The sequence below is a fragment of the Sceloporus occidentalis genome, unplaced genomic scaffold (assembly GCF_023333645.1).
Source record: "Sceloporus occidentalis isolate IW3139 unplaced genomic scaffold, rSceOcc1.0.p SCAF_7, whole genome shotgun sequence".
Taxonomy (NCBI): Eukaryota; Metazoa; Chordata; class Lepidosauria; order Squamata; family Phrynosomatidae; genus Sceloporus; species Sceloporus occidentalis.
Window position 1 is genome coordinate 85,401,517 of NW_028316987.1, and position 20,420 is coordinate 85,421,936.

The 20,420-nt window shown below is 40.2% G+C and overlaps 1 protein-coding gene across 3 annotated transcripts in view; it reads left to right on the forward strand.

Moving 5' to 3' along the window:
* Nucleotides 1-20,420, forward strand: part of PTPRN2 (protein tyrosine phosphatase receptor type N2) — a 651,730-nt gene that overhangs the window by 75,726 nt on the left and 555,584 nt on the right. The gene's annotated exons all lie outside the window — the stretch shown is intronic.

Genomic DNA, 20,420 nt, shown 5'->3' on the forward strand with positions numbered 1-20,420 from the left:
AATAAGCTTGGAAGGATGCCAAGCTGAGTTGACCCTGAGCCCCTGGCTGGGATTGAACTCATAACCTTGTGGTTTTTGAGTGAGTGGCTGCAGTACTGGCATTTAATCACTGTGCCACCATAATTAAATTATATGTGCCCATAAATTATACATTTCCCCTTACTAACAAGTAACACCTAGGCTGAAATGATATTTTAAAGCTCTGAACACTAGAAGGCAAGAATCACACTTCAGATTCAGGAGTATCTGCAGCCTTCCTTTTGTCTTTGTTGTTGTTCTTGTTGTGCCTTTAAGTAATTCCAACTTATGACGACCCTAAGATGATCCTATCACAGGGGTTTGTTGGAAAGTTTTGTTCAGAGGAGGTTTGCCATTGCCTTCCTCTGAGGCTGAGAGCATGTGACTTGCCCAAGGTCACCTAGTGGGTTTCATGGTCAAGCCAGGGATCGAATCCTGATCTACAGAGTTGTATCCAACACTCAAACCAGTATGCCATTAGTTGACCAAACGCCACTAAGCATAATGTATACGTATTGAGGTCAGAGGTGATATGATAGCCCTGTTTAAATATTTGAAGGGATGTTATGTTGAGGAGGGAGCAAGTTTGTTTTCTGCTGCTCCAGAGACTAGAACACGGAACAATGGATGCAAAAGGAGCCCTGGTGGCGCAGTGGTTAAATGCCTGTACTGCAGCCATTCACTCAAAACCACAAGGTTGCGAGTTCAAGACCAGCAAAAGGGCCCAAGCTTGACTCAGGCTTGCATCCTTCCGAGGTCGCTAAAATGAATAACCAGACTGTTGGGGGCAAATTAGCTTACTTGGTAATTAGCTTACTTGCTGTTCACCGCTATGATCTTTGGAACAGCGGTATATAAATAAAAAAACAAAAACAACAACAAAACAACAAACTACAGGAAAAGAGATTCCACCTCAACATTAGGAGGAACTTCCTGAGAGTAAGGGCTGTTTGACAGTGGAACAAAGTCTCTAGGAGTGTAGTGGAGTCTCCTTCCTTAGAGGTCTTCAAACAGAAGCTGGATGGCCATCTGTCGGGGATGCTTTGATTTAGATTTCCTGCATGGCAGGGGGTTGGACTGGATGGATCTTGTGGTCTCTTCTAATTCTATGATTCTATGACTAGCTTAACTTTTCTGAATGCTGTTGTGAAAGCTAATAAGAGAGAATTTGGAGGAAAAGATCAGGATAGGGGCGTTTTTGGCTTAATGTCATTGCCATTGTTGTTTTTGTGTGCCTTCAAATTTTTCTGACTTATAAAAAGCCATCTTATACCAAAGCAATCCCTTGGCCAATCTAGTTTGGTATAATCTTTACTGAGTAGCAGCAGCTGTCTAAGATTTTAGATCCTTCCCAGAACTACTTGGAAATGTTAGGAACTGAATTTGGAGGACTCCTCGTGCAAAGTATGAGCTTGTTCTTCAATAAATATTATGTGACTGCTTAAGGAGTTAATTGTGTTATAATGGCGGGTTATAGACCGCCGCTTTGAGATGGTCTGCCGCTGCCGCCGTTTTCTCAGTGCGGGAGCTGCAGCAGCCACACCTCGCGGCTCCTGCGCGGAGCAAAAAAGGAGCTCCAAAATGGAGCTCCTTCTTGCGGTGCCTCTGTGACGTCGCGAGGCACCACTGGCGCATTTGCGATGTCATAGGCGCCACAACACGTCTGAACGCTATGCGTCCGATACGTAAACATGGCGGCCCCCATGTGGAAGGGGCGCCGCCATGTTGTACGTATGGCGGCCCCCATGTGGAAGGGGCGCCACCATGTTGTACGTATGGAATATGTACTAGGGTTAGGGGGGTGCGGAAGCACCGCCCCTTCCTAACCCTAATATGTATTCCATACGTATTTTTTGGTGGTCTGTAACCCGCCAGAGAAAGCTATATAGTAAGAGAAGAATATAACTTTGCAGGAGGAAACAAAACCCACAGAGAGTGTACTAAATCTAACATTCAGCTATGAAAATATTCATTGTTAGGCTCAGTCGCATAAATATGAGCAAGCATTCAGCAAATGGTATCAGGAATGATGTGATTCCTATTTCGTCTTATATTTATGCTTCCACTTTCAGTGCAAGCCATAATGGTTCAAGCTGATTATGCTGAATACATTTTGAAGGCTGAAGCATGATTGAAGCGAGCTTGTCTCTAACCTCATAGAAATCCTACTGGAGTGGAGGACTTAAATAATTTGAGTTGCAAGCAGCTAGCTGGCTGTTTTTTAATCAGCTGCTCTGCAGTAATTACCAAGTAGTTAAATATGACTGTATCTGAGAATAAAATTGCATTGAATGTCAGACCTATTCATATAGGTTTCAGAGATTTCAATCATTTTTTCCTCCCATGGAGATATCTACATTTGTGTCTAGTCTCCCCACCTCATATTTGAATCATTTTTTCCAATAGTGAAGAAAAGCCTTGTCAGTATTACTGATTTAGATCATTCATCCTCTTTATACTGCCATTGCTGCTGCTCTAATGATAGAAGTGAGAGTTTTTTTCTCTTCAAATGTTTATACATGTACAACAGCACATGTGCTCTTTGATCCTTTGATATATTTGGACTTTAAGGTAAAATGTTTATGGGTTCATCAAGTAGAAAGTTGGCGTATGCTGGATGCTGATTGGCTGAGATGGAAGAACGTGAGAAGGAGAGATTAAGGTAATGGCAGTTGATATCTGCTTGAATTTAGAGTTTGGAATGATGATTGTTTATTATTTATTTAAAGTATTTCTGTATTAGTTCCCAGCCTTCAAGGACTCCTGAGGGGATGAGCAAATAAAAATAAATTAAACAATACAAATATTATAACAAATCTTGAAAACACATTAAAATACTCTTTAAAAACTCCTAAAAGCAATCTAAAAACAATCCTGGAATCTAGTTTTGAAACAGTTCAAACAGCATTTTCAGACATTGAATGCTATATGGAATAAGACTGCCTGCTAGAGGCTTAAAAGACATGGGGCCAACCTAACTTTGGCCCTAGACAGACAGGCACTTTGGGCTGGTATGAGGGTGGAGTCGGGGTGTAGTGTCCTCACGATGCATGCCCTAACTCCACCCCCAGGGTGCCGTGATGCTGTGTGCTGCTCCACAAGGTGTGTGGCATCACTGTGCTCCTCCGGTGCTGTGTGCATATGATGCAGCGCTGAAAGAGCACTGCATAGTCACGCCACCGCAGCTATCACACCTTTTCCAGGGTGCAAAAAGAAGCTGCTGTTTGTGATGCCTTTTCATGCCCTGGAAAGGCCAGATCGGGCTACGGCATGAAGTTGCCATGGCTCTGATCCAGGAAAGGGGTGGCTGGAGTATATCCCCTTCCTTAGGCAGGGAGGTCCACAGTCAAGGCACTGCTATAGAGAAAACCTTGTTATGTGTAGCCACAAACCTAATTTCATGGTGTTGGGATGTGCAACAGGCCTTTTCTGAAGATCTCACATTTCTGGCAGGCTGATATGCGAGGAGGCAGTCTTGGCCCTAAGTCGCATTGTAGGTCAACCACAGCACCTTGAATTGAGCTCAAAAGCAAATTGGAAGCCAGTGTAGTTCTTGCAGGACCAGTGTTATATGGTCTCTAAAATGTACACCTGACACCTGTCCAGGTGGTGCACCAGCTGCATCTTTCAAACACTTTTCAAGGGCATCCCCAAGTAGAGCAGACTGTGGTACGCTAATCGAGAGGTAAGTAAGGCATGAACCACTGTGGCCAGATCTGCCTTCCTCAAGAAATGGTGCAGTTGGCACACCAGCTGAAACCAAATAAAGGCACTCTTGGCCATCACAGCAAACTGACTTTCCAGGAGCAGTACTGGGACTTTTATATGTTTTATATGGTGTGAAGTAAATATTGCCTATTCAGCCATGTCCTATTATTAGCCAAGCTCTCAAGGGTTTGACAAAGCTTCAAGGAGCAAACATTTGTTTTATGTTGGCAGAGAAATGCCAGATAGAAGAGAAATTGCTAGTAGAAAAAAGTGAAACCATGAAGTGGAAAATCATACAAAACAGATAGGAATCCAGTGGGATTGAGGCTGTAAATTTCTCTAGGCAAAATAGTATGCAGGCTTCCCAAAATGTGTTAAACAAGGGTAAAGAGATGTGAGAAAAGTAAATTATGTGGCCATAAATGTATCCCTGGGCTTGTGAGGTGTAAATTTAGGTGGGGAGGGTACAAAATTGCATACAGTAATACTTTAATTTAAAAAACCAACAAAGTATTAAATTTATAGTTTCTTTTGGTTCAGTTTCATTGGCAGAAAAGAGTGGGAAAACAGTGAAATAAATGGCAGTGGAGCATGCTAGAAGAATAGCTTTTAAATTACATCTGTGCCAGATTGTGGAAGAACATGATGCAGCTTTCAGGATACACTGGATGGAGTTATAATGATGTAATTTGATGAGGAAATCACGTAAATTGTGGTAATTTATATCAGGAGAAAATATAGGAAGTAAACTTGAGGCCTTTCTTGATAGAGTGGGATGGTTTTGCCATTTTGTAATTTAATGTATGCAGCTGTTGGATTCCCACAATCCAAGGGGATAGTGCTCTCTGCTTCTACATATACTGTATGTCTAAATTCTAATAGATCAGCCTGAATCTGGTATAGCACTGGTACTGCAGTACCAGCATGATGAAACCTCCTTCCCTTCACTCCCCATTGCAGCCCTCAGAATTGTCTGGAAAGACTTTCCAGCCCCTCAGAGCAGGTTTTTTTTGTTTTGTTTATCTAGGAGATGGAATGCGTATGGAATATAACTCTTCTCCAGCTGCCACTGGAACCCAGTTTTTGCAAATGGAAGCCATTGTAAGAGTGCAAGCCAACATCAGTAGGCTGCAGTATGTGTGGCATTTTACTATTCTGGATCCTCCAGAAGCTGTACAGACTGCCAGAAATGGGAGAAAAAAACCCAGAAGTGGCCAAAAGATCTCTTTGGCTTTGAAAACAACTTTATTTTACATTAAAATAGTGCAGCCCTCTCCTGAGGACTGCTTAAAAGGTGAATTGTTGCTATTGACTCATGGTGATCCTATGAATGAGACACCTCCAAGACCCCCTGTCTTCAACCTTTCTGGCTTCAGGCCTGCCGCCTGTGGCCTTCCTATGTCTAGCCACCTGGCACACAGTCTTCGTCTCTTTCTACTACCCCTCTATCTTGCCTAGCATTACTGCCTTTCCTAGTGAGTCCTGTCGTCTAATTATTAGCTGAAGTATGGCAGCCTCTGTTTTGTTATCTTGGCCTCCAAGGAGAGTTCAACTCTCCTGTCCAGTTCTAGCGTCCGTACATGGTATTGGGGACAATTCTAACTTTAGTCTCATTTGTATATCTTTACTCTGTAGAATCTTGTCTAGTTCTTTCATAGCTGACCTCCCAGTCCTAATCTTCTGATTGAATGTTGACAGAGTGACAATTCTTCCCCTCCCTTTATTTTGGCAAGAGAAAGGGAGAGGGTTGGGGCTGCCAGAACAGCCCTGTAGGCTGTATGAAGGCACTCTTCACTCACCCATGCACTCTAGGGAAATAATGTTTAAGAGAATATTTTCATTAAGGGCATGAATCACTCACCTTTTTGAGAGACAAAGGGAAATGAAGCATATTTTGTAGCTGAAGACACTCTTACCAAATTAATTAGCATCCAAATATTATTTAATTTCCATACCTCTTCAGAGATATAAGTTTGGAGAAGGAACCCATACCTATGCTTGTATAAAGATTGGTTGTGCAACTAATTTAGAGTACATCTAACAAATAAAGTTATGTACATAGTAGGGAAAAATATCTGCTTTAGGATTCAGGTATTTTTTGTGTGTCTCCTTTGGTATTGCCATGGCTTGACTTAGATTTGGCCCTCCAGCTTCTGTTTTCATAATTTAAATGGCAAGATCTAGAATAATAAGTTAGTTTAAATTCTACCCACTCTGCCACTCACCCTGTAGGAATGGAAGGGGGGAAAGGCAATTATTGTAATGAGTCTATATTATAAAGGAGTTGCACTACAGTGCATCTTTTAATGTGAAGGAAATCACTGCTGCCCTGAGTTTGTAAGATCTCAGCAGTCCAGTTGATAACTGGGGCTCTTGGAGGTCTCTCATTCATAGTTTTGCCATACATCGAAGCCAGCGTCATTGAATATAACAATGACAAAAACAACAACAGCCATCACAATCTTATAGTGAGTTAGGAGTTAATCTTTATTGGCCATTCCCCTGTGATTTTATAGAAATTGCAGCACTATAATGTTATCACAGATTCTAAGACTATTTTGAGCAAGGCTGCTTAACCCTTTTTAGACTTCCTTTGAGATCATTCAGACAGAGGCTGACTTGTAAACACTGCCATCTTTATTCCTTCATTTTGCAACCATCTGTTCAGCTTCACTGATATTTCTAGATCAATGCCTTAAAGGCCATTTAGAAACAATTTTTATTAGTATGGAAGGTAAAGGAGTAAGGGGTTAAGATGGGGGAAACTATACAAGCAATGTTTAAAAAGCATATTACCAAGTGTTGTTGAAGAAGGTATATTGGGACAACCAACCATGTATTTCACTGTGAATAATTTTTATAACTGGGGGTGGAGTGGGGGTTAGGCTGAGAAGAAGACCAGGAGATTTTTCTTTGCTAATGTAAGACTGAGAGTGTATTATTCAGGGTATATTAGCCATGGAGGAACTAAAGGACTTTTAGGGTGTCTCAGAAGGCTTTTTCATTGTCTTTACTGAAAGCCAGCTGCTTTTGGCTTTCCCTCCAATGTAATTTAGGAACAGCCATTTTATCAGGCTGTTTCCATCCTAGGTGGGCATCAGGTAAGTAGCCTTTGGTCATAGCCCATCTTTCTGTTGTTTGCAGAACTCTAGAGTTTAGTTACAAAAAGCCTAATTTGTTAATATTTTAGTGACAAAGTAAAAAAAACCCTAGCTATTATTGTTAGTAAGGAAATGTTTAAAGCATAGTTAATACAGGGTGCCTTTGATATATGCTGGGGTTTGGTTCCAGGACCTCCCATGGATACCAACATCTGTGGATGCTCAAATACAATTAAATACAATGGATACTAAAATGATGTTCCTTACATCAAATGGCAAAATCAACGTTTGGTTTTTGGAATTTGTATATTTTTGTATATTTTCAAGCTGTAGGGACGACTGCAGTTACATTTAATGTTAAGGCCCAAATCAGTGAGAGAATCTTATGTCGTCCAGTTGCCATTGATCTGCAACTCCTGACAGTCCTAGATAGCATAGCAAAGGGTCAGGCATGTTGAGAGTTGGGCTCCAACAACATGTGAAGGGCTATATGATTCCCACCCTGTCTAAAGTTATTAGTCCTAACTAGAATAGACCCACTGACTAAATTGTATTTAGACAAATATTGACTTAACTTTCAGCAATTGATTTAAAAGGATACTCTAGTTGGAACTAGCAGTTGAATTTAGCCCAAAGATGCTAGATGTAAAATAAATCCTGGGGCATAATGGCTTATTTATGTTATTAAGGGTAACACTATTGTTCCTTAGTGACACAATTCATTATTTTCACTTTCAAATTTGCTCTTTTTGTACTTGAGTTAGCTTCTACAACCTTACAGTTTCCAGATGCCATGGGCTACAAACCACAGAATTCTATTGCTCTCTCTCTCTCTCTCTCTCTCTCTCTGTGGGTACATAGTTGAACACATTTAGAAAATGACAGGTATAGCTCTCTTAAACCTTGCCACTCACAATCTGTCTATTATGTTTTATTGCTTATCTGTATTCCTTTTCTCTCCATCTGCAATCACCATTCTGGAAGCATGTATGCTATATGCTTACCTATCAAACGCTGAAGATGGTTTGGATTAGGAAAGGTTAATAAGGAATTAAAGGCTAAATCCAATTACTAGTCCCAACTACAGTAGATGTATTAAAATAAATGGGATGGCAGGTCCCATTGATTCAATAAATCTACTCTAGTTGGGGTTAGAAATTGGATTTAGCCTAATGTTTTATTTCAGTTAGGGAACACTGATGTAGTGCAATACAGAGGTGCTCCTTGCTGTGTCTTTCTCCAATTCCCCTCTTTTACTAATTGTATACTAGTTTCTGTTGTATTAAATGCAGTATTATTAGTTGGGTTGAGCTGCATTGAACCCTTTTGCAGTATTTTACTAGTGTTCATACTGTGCTACGCTTGTGGATAATTAAGCAAAACATTTCCCTCAAACCCAGACATTCCATTTCTGCTTTCCTTGGTTTTCCCCTACTCCTGTCATTTTGTCTTCCACCTATTCCCTGATTTAGAGGGTCATGTGCTTTGAAGGATTTGGCGAGGATAAAGCCATTAATTTGGTGCTAAAAGAGTTTTTAAAAAGCTAAGCCCATGGACAGAGGTTTACCCTATTTTAACCGTTAGTGTGCTCATTATTGCTCACACAGTGCTGGACAGTTGGATAATTAAATGTAAAATTTTCCTCTCCCAACTGTTCCTTCTCTCTTGGCTTTTCTATCTTCCCTCCACAACTGCTCACTTGACTTTTCATTTTCCCCTGTCTTCAGTGGATCACACATTTTGAGGGGTTTGACAGTTGAAGCTTGGAGTCAGAAGATATGGTAGCAAAATTCAGATCTTCTTCTACATGTGTCTGTGTCTTTCTTTACAAAACAATACTCAGAATGAGTAAATGAGCAAAATGTGTTCTACCACTCATCTTTGCAGAGCTCTCTTTTTGATATGCTGTGACTGAATTTTCTACATATGCTCAGAGATACTCAGAACATTTCTGATTAAGAATTCTACACCACTCCTAATTTATTCCTCATAAACAAGGCATTTGGAGTCTAAGTTAACAGTTTACATGTTGATGAAGTTGGGAGGGAGTAGAAACATGAGAAGAGAGCAGCAAATCATTGGCAAAAGTTAACTAAACAGATTGTAAGACATGGACAGCCTTTTCCAACCTGACAGGTTCAATATAGATTGAAGTCTCATTATCCCCAGGCTACACTTTTATTATGGTCTTTGTAGTAGGGGGAAAATCCAATTTTCAGGAAGGCAACTTTAAAACTACAAAATGATCTCTGTGAAGGTGCCAATAACAAAATGTGTCCGTAGGATCAACAGTGACAATTTTCATGCCACTTTTTCTAAATCTCATGGTCTTTCATGGAGTTCCAGGTTTTTAATACTGAGTTAAATCCAAAGATATAGCCATGTTAGTCTGTGAAATCAGGGTGTAGCAAGATCTTTAACTCCTTTGAGACTAAATGAAAGAAACAAGTTGAAGTATGAGCTTTTATAGACTTAAGTCTACTTCCAGATGCATTTGAGTAAGTAGACTTAAGTCTACGGAAGCTCTTACTGTCAACTCCTATCTTTCACTTTGTCTCAAAGGTGCTACAAGATTTCCCTACATACTAATACTGAGTTAATTAATGATAATCAATTATGTGAATTCAGTGATTAGTGTTGGTGGTAATGAATTTCCTGATTTCTAACATTTCACATTATTGAATTTTCAAACTCAGCATTCCAAATGCTGCTCGTTCCCCCTTGTCCTCTGCTCAGCTCTGCTCGCTTAAGTCATAAATATGATCCTAAACGTCTTTCACAAGGTCTAGGCCTGTTCTAAATTACAAAGGAACAGCAAGTGGCAGAAAATTATATGACCGATTGAGTTTTTCCCTTCGTCTTTTCTACCCTCAGTGACAGGGCAACCTAAAACTATTTTTAGCCACCTGTTCTGAGTCCTGAGTGTGCTAGCAGGCTTTGTCCTCATGCTGCAAGTTAATTGATTTCAGTGGCAGCTAGTGGCTTCCATGTCTGTGAGATGATGAATTAATTTCATCTCAGAATCTGCCTTTAATCTGAGTTTAAACAAGCTATCAAAAGTGCTAAACTGATTTTTGGACCAGCATCTTGAACACACGGTGACCAGACATCCTTCTTTTCCAGGATGTGACCTTCATTACAACCTTCTGTCCAGGAAGAATTCCAAAATGTCCTCCATTTTGAGCAGGACTAAAAAGCACAAATTGACAGCTGGTCACCCTGCTTGAACAGCTCCTTCAAACCTCAGACCAAAAGTCAGAGCAGATTCAACGCAACACTGACTTGAAAGCCTCTGGCCACTGTTGATAAAGTATACAAATGAATTCTCAAGTTCTGGGTGTTTGTAAGCCTCTCTGGGAACCTTTTTGTCTGAAAACACTATCTATCCTAAGGGGCCTATAAAATTTAAACAAATAAAAACAAAAGTTCAGTAATATGATATAAAATATAAAATCAAACTATCAAATAGCAAATAGCCCATGAGCAATATATTATAAATAGGTGGTGAGGAAGACATTACCCAAGCCTTTGAAATGGTGCATAAACCAGTGGGGAGGGAAATGCCAAGAAATATATCCAATAACCATCAGGAAAAGGATATATAAATCTTGCGGTATGGAGATACTGGTGGGGCCAGTCACTTTCCCTTTGCAGACAGAAGGTTTTATAAAGTAGGGCAACATCTCAAAGGCCTCAGATTTTGTGCCTGCCAGTGTAACTTAATTTAATGCCACATGCAGGTTCATAGATGGGAAGGCAGTCTTTCAGCGAAAAAGATTTACTCCAGGACCTATTTCTCAGCACTATGCTACTATCAATTCTGTGTAGCTGCTTTTTTGGGTTGTGTGTGTGTTTTGTTATAATGATATGACAGCTGTAGGTGGTTTGATCAAAATGTGTGTATATGTGTAAGAAGAGAAAGAGAGAAAGCTCAAGCATCCAAGAGAGAATCCTTTGTACTGCATCTCTTTTCTAGGTAAAAGATATAGGAATCACCATTACTTTTAAGAAGAAAAACAGCTATGATGGTGGGGGAGAGGGCAGCATGAAGGAAAGAGAGATTTTGAGCATGCACATGTCCAAGAAGAAGACTGAAATTTCTTACCCTTATTTTTTTCTATATTCACTCACAAGCCACCCACATGATGTGTAATAAAAGAAAGCTTTCAGGAAAAAAAAGAACCATAGAATTGTTCCAAGAGCAGTGCCAATTCATACATTCCAGTGAATTGCCAGTTATCAATATGCTATTGTTTCCCAAGCTGTCTCCTATTGTCATCTAAATCCTGAATATAGGAATACTGTGAATCTATGTTAGCTGTTCTGTCACATCAAGCTTCCTTGAATATTTTTAATGTGCATACAAGAAATTTGCTAATGAGATTTTGATCCCATATGGCACAGGTTTCAGATTCACATCAGATGATGACCAGAAAGTAGTTTCTTTTGTCTCTCTTTAGACTTGGAATGTTGTCACACAATATATATTGTTTCATGTGTATGTTGTGTCTATACAGGACAAAGGCACTCATATAAATATTATGCTTCAATAGATTTTGTGTCCTATACACATATAGCTGGCCCTCCGTATCCACAGATTCTTTATCTATTGATTCAAGCATTCACATCTTGAAAATACAATGGGACCTCAGTATTCATGGACTTGCCATCTGCAGATTTGAGCATCCACAGATGGCAAGCCCCTGTAGTCCCCAGTGGTGGCCTGTACATGTGGCCGCACTGCCATTAGGGACAGCCTCTGTTCTTAATAGTGGCACAGTTGCATGTAAGCACCACCATTGTGGACAACAGGACTACTTCAGAAGTCCCATTGTTCTTAATAGTGGCGCGACCCTTTGCACGTGCAGCCATTGGGGACAACACAGGCTTGAACATCCGCAGATTTAGGTATTCATGGGGGGGGGAGTCTGAGGTCCCACATGGTATTAAAATATATATATAAATTCTGGAAAGCAAACCTTGATTTTGCCATTTTGTATAATGGACACCATTTTGTACAATGGACACTATTTTGTACAATGGACATCAAGCCACCTCGATCTTGTTGGAGGAGTGGGGTAGAAATAATAATAATAATAATAATAATAATAATAATAATAAATTTTTACTATCCATTGTATTTAATGGGACTTGAACATCCACAGATTTTGGTATCCACAGGGGTCCTGGAACCAAACCCCAGTGAATATCAAGTGCGCATTATATTTCTGTCTGTATTGTTCCTTATTGTCTTTGCCTGCCCAAATTTCTTTCAAGTCTTGCCATACCAGTGCATTCACTATCATGAATTGCCTTGACCTACTATTTGTCATAATAAACATTCAAAGGCTCATTATGGCCATGTTTGTGTTTTAGGATGACATCTGAGCTTTGCCCTCTAAGTGACCTTTAATTTTGAAGTCTCCATCGGATGTGAGTTATGTCACTTCTGTGAACATGGGCTCAAGAGGAGAGTCTTCTCTGTATTTGACTATTGATCTCGACAGTTTGAGTTAGTGAATACAGTACTACTGATCCAAATAAGAGTCTGAAAATTCTCATGCAACCTATGCATTTTGTTAGTGTCTCTGCCTTGTCTGTCTCTTACAGTACAAGCCAGTTGCTTGTCAAACCTGACCTTTCCTTCAGTGATCAAATGCATGGAAACCTTTTAAAGATGGATCATGCTGAGACATGCACAATATCTGTCATGAGCTTTGTCTCTTGTTCCATTTCTATGTGCCAAATTCCTTCAAGTCCTTTAAATTCTGACAGGGGTTTAGAAGGGATAGAAGATTAATTGTATTGGCAGATTGTAATGGTATTTAATATGATTGAACAAAGCATTGCTTCATATTGCCTGAAAGTAGTTCCTTTAGATGAAGGTACATGACTACTAACTCTTTTTAGTAATCTTGATTATTTTTTGTATAACCTTACCATAAATTTATTGAACTACTTCGTACTAAATTATATAGAGGGGGAGGGAAAACGGTGTGGTGTAGTGGTTTGAATGTTGACACTGGGAAACCAGAGTTTGAATCCCTGCTCAGCCACGGAAACCCTCTGGGTGACCTTGGGCAAGTCATACTCTCGAAGCCTTAAAAGAAGATAAGGGAAAACTCCTCTAAACCAGAAAACCCCATGATAGATTCACCTTAGGGTTGCCATTAGTTGGGAATTACTTAGAATCGTAGAGTTGGAAGAGACCTCAAGGGCCATGAAGTCCAATCCTATTCTGCCATGCAAGAACACACAATCAAAACACCCCTGACAGATGCCCACCCAGATTCTGCTTAAAAACCTACAAAGAAGGAACTCCACCACGCTCCAAGGGATTTTGTTCCTCCTGTTGAACAGCTCTTACTGTCAGGAAGTTCCTCCTAATGTTGAAGTGGAATCTCTTTTCCTGTACCTTGCATCCATTATTCTGGGTCCTATTCTCTGGAGCAGCAGAAAACAAGCTCACTCCATCCTCGGTATGACACCCCTTCAAATACTTAAACAGGGCTATCATATCATCTCTTAATCTTCTCTTCTCCAAGCTAAACATACCAAGCTCCCCAAGTCACTCCTCTTAGGGCATGGTTTCCAGACTTGAGTGCACACAAACAACAACAACATATGATAATGTCAAACGTGCGCTAAACAACCAATTCATGTTACATCGCTTGCTTGATATGATGTGACAATTACTGAACATATACATGTTATGCTAGTTACTTGGTAATTGGTTTGCTTGGCCATAGGATGAGGGAACCTACTGTTGGAAATTAAAGTTTACATGCATTTTCTGTTCTCAAAATTCAAGAGCTTTTTACTGGAGTAAATCTGTTTCAAAAGCCCTCCCATTATCCTAATACTGAATGCTTTCAAAGCAACGTGTTTCAAATGTTGACCCCTGCCTGATGTTTCCTCATAAAACTACATCTAAAAACGTCATTTTTATTTTATTATTATTTTTTGCTTTAATTTTACAGACAGATCATTGTTGGGACTGTTCAATTGAAATGTACTGTTGGCAGAAACTCAATGAAAATGCTGTTGACAGATTTCACAATCTGGAAATTGAACAATAACGATACTCAGTTGTTCTTGTTTTGACATCTACATTTCTGCAATGTTCTTTCATCTTTCACAGCAGAGGGCTCCATAGAGTTGGCAAGTATAGTGCATATGTAACTCCACGTGGCTATATTTAGATACATCTGGGGTAAATGCATTTACTAGCACTTCCTGCCAGTTTGTATGAAGCTGATGAAATTATCAGCTGCTCTTTCTGCCATCCTGTGGTTGCTTTTCAGTACTGCATAGGCATGGCCTTGCCAAGTCTTATAGTATACCTTACATAAACAGTAACATGATGGTATTTTGCTAGCAAGAATTGTGCATCTGTGGTGGCATGAAATTAATATGGGTACAGGAGTCACACATGGACATCATGGAAATTCCTCCCTCCCAAGCATTATAATGAATTTTAAATGTGGATTGTTTTAATATGTGTACAACTTATTCGTCCTTTTAAACTGATGTGTGTTTTAACTGATGTCTTTTTAACTGATGTTGTTTGTTAGTTGTTGTTGTCCTCTGCCTTGATCCTTGGGGAGAGGCGGGTAAGAAATAAATATTATTATTGTTGTTGTTATGTATTCACTGTGGCTGTTTTACTGTTTTCTGTTTGTGTGTGTGTTTGTGAAAAAGTGCAAGTGAAAATATGACCAGTATGGCATTAGTGCTGGAATATGTAGACTTTCTCAATTTGCATATTAGACTGATTAATTAAACAGAATGGAAATGTAAGTAAATCGTTATTGACTAAAAAAGGGACTCAGATTCCTGTACCCTAATTTTGATCTATCCACCAGAAGGAAGATGCTGAAGACTTTTTTGTTCTTTGTTCTTTTTGTACTATTTGTCCTGTTCAGACAAACACTGAACATACAGAAAGGTAGATTTCTGTATCCTGTCATTACTTAAAACAAAAAACAAGTAATGAAACAAGATGTATGAAAGTCATCTAGTAAAATAATGACACTAAGTAATAAAACTTACCACGTGTCTATGTTGATGGTTGTGGCAGGGAGCAGAGTGCTAGCAGCCCCCCTGTTATGGAAGCTCATTGGCACCTTCTTCCCAGGGACATGCTCAGTTGTAGAGCCTTGGGATGAAGTTGGGCCAACAGCCTATGAGTTTAAACTAATATTTTGAGTTCGTTCCCTGGAAGACCCAGCTGGAGTGAGCTTGCAGGCTTCAGTCCTGTTGAGTGGGGGGTATTTATGCCTCCATTTTCCCATTTGCTTAGCAGTTGCTCTTGAGCAATGTCTCACCCTTGCATCCACTATCCTGTCTCATTTTTGTTTTTTGTTTTGTATTTGTGCAGTTTGCTGGCTGTTTGTATAATTCTTTGTATCGTCACAGTTTTGGGGGGCAGTTGGAATCTGAGTCATCTATCTCTGGTGTCTCTCAGGCATTGGTAACACATGGGAGTCCCCTTATGGGCCTTGGGGTGTGCAAGGAGGAAACACTCTTGCCCAGGTGGGGACAGATGTCTTTTCAGCACCTTTCAAGCTGGGTTTTAGTCTGGTGAGTGTGTGTGTGGGGGTATCCCTTCCTGCCATCCCAAAGGTCTTAGTATTGGGTGAGAGGGTCAGGTTAATCAATCAACAGGCAGGTTGGTCGATTTCTGGATCTGGACCCATGCATGTGCCAACCCGTTTTCTGCACCTGTAACCAATAAAAGTTGTGGCCATCTTTTTTCCATCTATGTTTTGTGTATTGGTGTATCTTTTCATGTGGTGCAGAACTTGCCACGGAACAAGAAAATGTGTCCTTTCTTTTTAAGATGAAATCATACATATCAAGAACAAACAATCTTATTAAGTGCCAACAGCCATCTTTTTAAAGAAGATTATTTTCTAAGGGAAAGGAGTTCCATAACTTAAGATCAGTCACTAAGGAAATCTTCTTACAAGATGTTGATGTTCGCAGTAGACATATCAGAGCCATTAAGGCAACATATTTAGTTGAACGTAACTCTGATGGGACAAAGGCAATCATTATGAAAAGGTGGCAAACATTTAAGACTCTGCAGAGTTGAATTCATGCATGTCTGGAAATATTTGTCTCACTTCCACACACCACATAGGCCTGACAGTTCTGATCCATACGATGGGATTGTCAACACTAGCAAAATTAAATGGCTTCAAACCGTCCTGAAGCCTATATAATAATAATAATAATAATAATAATAATAATAATAATGTTTATTTATATACCGCTTTTCCAAATTAGATCAAAGCGGTGTACAACAGGAAGTACAATACAAAGTAAACAAACAAACAAACATAACAGGCCTCTCTCCCCCTCAAGATGGTGGTCGGAAGAGGGCTCTTAGTCTTTCAGGCCCTGGCCTCTCTCTCCCCAAGATGTATGTCCAGATGACGTGAAACCTGGTGGAAACTGACACAAAGCTGCGCTCCAGAGCTGAAAACTGGAGCAAAAAGAAGTTCTGATATTCCGCCTCAATGTGGAAAATCCACATCATCGCACATGCATAGAAACACCAAGTGATGAGTATGGGAATGAGGGAAAGCCTAGGCTGAGTATGAAAGCAGTATGAGGCATGCACCCTGGGACAGGTGAGATGCCAGTGCCATTGCTTGTCATACCTTTTTTAGTTTAGCATACACGTGCATGAGTGGCTAGCTGTGCTATCAACCAGCACCTCAACCTATGACATACCCTTTGATGCAAAAGTACAACAAACATGGCAGGTCATCGATAATGCAGTGGATATAATTGAAACATACATGAACCAGATAGTCCAACAGGGGGGTATGGGGTGAAGAGGGGAAAGAAGGCTCCAAAAATCTGGAATGACCTGCCGGATGAGATCTGCCATATAACATTTTTCGAGGCCTTTAAGAAAATAAAAATGGATTTCTTCCAGCAGCCTTCCCAAACTGATCTTCTCAGAATTTTCATTCTCCATTTGTTTAGCTGTACCCACCAGACTTTGATCTCAATCTATTTTATTAACCTTTCTATTGGGAATTGTTTTTTAATGGTATTTTAGGGTGGGAGGGAGATAGGGGAACTAGGATCTAATATGTCTGTTATGCTTTTATCTACTGATATCCATGTTTGATTTTATTGTTCTTGTTTGTTGTTACCCGCCTCTATCCAATACAGGGAGAGGCATGATATAAATAAATAAATAAATAAATAAAAATATGTATGGGGGGACTCCATGAATGCGGTTTACCAGTGTGTCACTTATATGACTGTGTGGGTGGTCACACAGCATCCAATGGGATTGCAGCTGGATGGGATGAGGGAGATAATTCTGGTCTTGGCTGGGGTGTTCATGCAATGGTACTCAGGCATGGTGGGGAGTCGGGGGGAAAAACCCAAGAGTTGCACCTTGACACTGTGTGGTTCTGACTGCCCATGGATGTTTGGCCTGCCTTGGGAGCAGGCATTGTGGACAGTAGGGCTTTCAGCTGGTTTGGAAAAAACTAGTATGGCCTTGCTTGTTCCTGTCCATCTGCTCTGCTCTGCTCTCCAGACATCCTTTGGTAACTAAGGCCTGATACAGACTGGCGCAAAGCACTATGCTGGGGCTGATTTTAGGGCCATGTGCGCCCAGCCCTACTAGTGGTACCAGTGTGTCATCTTGCCACGGCCCCACCCACATGAGGCACGTGACGATAACGCACGGGTGTCTGCGTCTGAAATGGTGCTTGCTGGAAGCGTTGTTGTCAATGCATGCAAGTGCCATTATGGTGCACCTAAAAAGAAGCCACTCTAGGCGGCTTCTTTGGAGGACGCGTGTTGGTGCCGCACAGTGCGGTTCACGCGGCATCAATGAGGGGCAAAAACGGGCTCTATGGAGCCGCCCGTCTGTATCCCCCTCAACTTTCCTGTGTACTTGAATGGGAAGAATTTTCTGTATGCATTCAAGTGAAACTGGTCTCCCTTTGAAGTAAACAGGAGATGTTTGAACAGGCTGCTTATTAATGGGGCATGATTCCCTGGCTTGGCACAGACCAGATCTGTTTTTTAATTAGCAGTTCCAGAAATGTGACAGAGAGCACTTTTCTGCATTTGTTGTCTCTGTGTGCGTTTGAAAAATCAATTCTGTATTCTCTAGGTATCTACAGATACAGTATTTTCAAACTTTTTGTCTGGTCTGTATCAAGATCCTTTAAGACTGGAGAAGAAAAACAATCTATCAGTTTAACATGTTCTTCTGTGTAATACTGTTTTAAGTGATACTCAGGTGTGCCAAACTGTTCATTTTAAAAAAAAATGTGAAAAAATGCTTCTTTAACAAAAGTGGCCCTGGCTTTGTCACTTTCATGAAACTCAAAACATGCAATATTTCTCCTTGATAGGAGTTTTATTTAATGTGTGGAACAAAATATTACCCAACTTTACCAAAAGACATTGGCTGTATCTAACTCTGACATGCATATTTATCTGGAAGAAGATCTCCATTTAGTTGAGTGGGTCTTTCTTCTGACTCAATGGAGATTATCACACAGGGATAAGAAATCGGAGAGAAACAATGCTCCCATTATGATCCTGCGATTGTGCAAAGATTTTCACATGACGTCATGCTTACTCCACATTTCTCCCTTGAATAAAGTGGAATGCTCCTGGAATATCTTATTAACGCTAAACTGTCAGGACCATGTGGCACACTAGTTTGAAATGACATGGATGTGGCTACTAGGAGGAATTGGAGCAGAAGTTATTACAGTTCAAGTGGCAGGTGCATGAATCAGCATTTGGTGAGCTGTGTATCATGCGAAGTCTGATGCAACATGCACAGTTGGTGAAGTCAGCCAGCAGTGCATCATGGGTGATATTCTTATGCAACAGGTACTGTGTATGAAACCAGCCAGGTTTCATTGGTGGCATGACTGTCACATGACTTCCAGGAAGACAACCTATACTGTATAAGGGAGAAGGTGACTATCTCCATTGTTGGGTTGTTGTGGTCGGTGATTGGCGAAGCACTTTGTTGGATTGTATGATAGTGAGTATTCAAGATGGCTGACTGATACTCAGGGTAATCTTTGTAAATAGCTCTGCAACAAAGATTAAAAAGCCCTCCGCTGTCCAGAGATTAATTTCCTCAGGCTGGGAGCTCAAAGCGGCAGCCTGTGTGTGGGAGGAAATTTGTTGTTCAGCTCAGGCTTTGCAGACCTTCTAGGCATCCTGCCTACGCGCATCAACTCTGCATGTGGTCATAAGGGACACAGCTTGTCTCTCTACGCTCCAACATAAACTCCTGTTAATAACTTTCCAAAAGTGTGAATGAAGCACTATCATAAAATGTGGAAGTCAATAACGTTTAATTTCCGCTATTGTGGAGCAATCCGGGAGCTTTTCTCAGAGTGCATTTCAGTACAGGCAATTCATCCTTATTGCCAAGATTGTTTTTGGAGTGGATTTTTCTCTTATTTTGAGGTGCAGGGCACAATTTTGTTTGAATGGTATGAAAATGTTGTTGTAAAATATATTCATTTTATTTTGTTCTATTTGAGACGGAACCATGATTTTCACCATGGCGAAATGGCGCATGTGCAAAATGTTCAGTAACAATATACTAACAAAACAAGAATGGATGTATGCAGAATCCAATTGCAGTTCTCTTCCGTTTTCATATTGTGACTATAGAGCGATTGTGAAAATATCTATCGCTGTAGCGCTGTTGTTCCGTTATCTTCCAGTAGCGTAATTGTAATAGAATTGTAATGGAATTGGCCTTTGTGTGATAATCTCCAATGTGTGTATGATTGCTGATTGGGAATGAAGAATGTCCACTTTTTTTGTACCTTTTTTACATGATATCTCCATTCACTCCATTTTAGTAAAGCAGAATGGAGTGTTGTGGTTGTTTTGTGCCTTCAAGTCATTTCCAACTTATGGCGACTCCAATGTGAACTGATCGCAGGGTTTTCTTGTAAAGGTTTTTTTCACAGGAGGCTTGTACAGTATTTGCTTTCCTCTGAGAGGATGTGACTTTCCCAAGGACATCCCCTGGCTTTCCAAGCCTGAAGCAGGGATTCAAACGCTGGTCTCTTGGAGTCCAACATTCAAACTGCTACCTCATGTTGGTTCTCTCATCCCCTGTGACTTTCCCTTAAATTTTAATCAGTGTCTTCAGCTGAATGTGTACCTTTTTGTAACACTATAGATTGTACAGCAGAGGGAGTATTTGTCACAATATCGCAAAATATATGATGTGGCTCTATTAAAATGTGCATTGAGTTTTTAGCTGTAATAATCAAGGCCCAGTACAATATCAAATAAACTCATGGGCTTGAATTAAGACTAAGAATGGTCCCCCCTTTTTTTTTAAAGGAAAGCTTTGCTTTGATTCAATATTACTGTTTGGTTTTATGTATATAATATTGCAATCCCTCAAAGGGAAAAGAAAAAAAGTTTCTGTAATATGTGAAAAGTTTAATTGTGTTACTGCTTTTCACTCAAGAGGGAATAATTTATCAAGAACAACACTGTTATCTTATTGGTGAGTAAATTAAAATTTCTTATATAACTTTTAGCACAATTGGTCTGAGT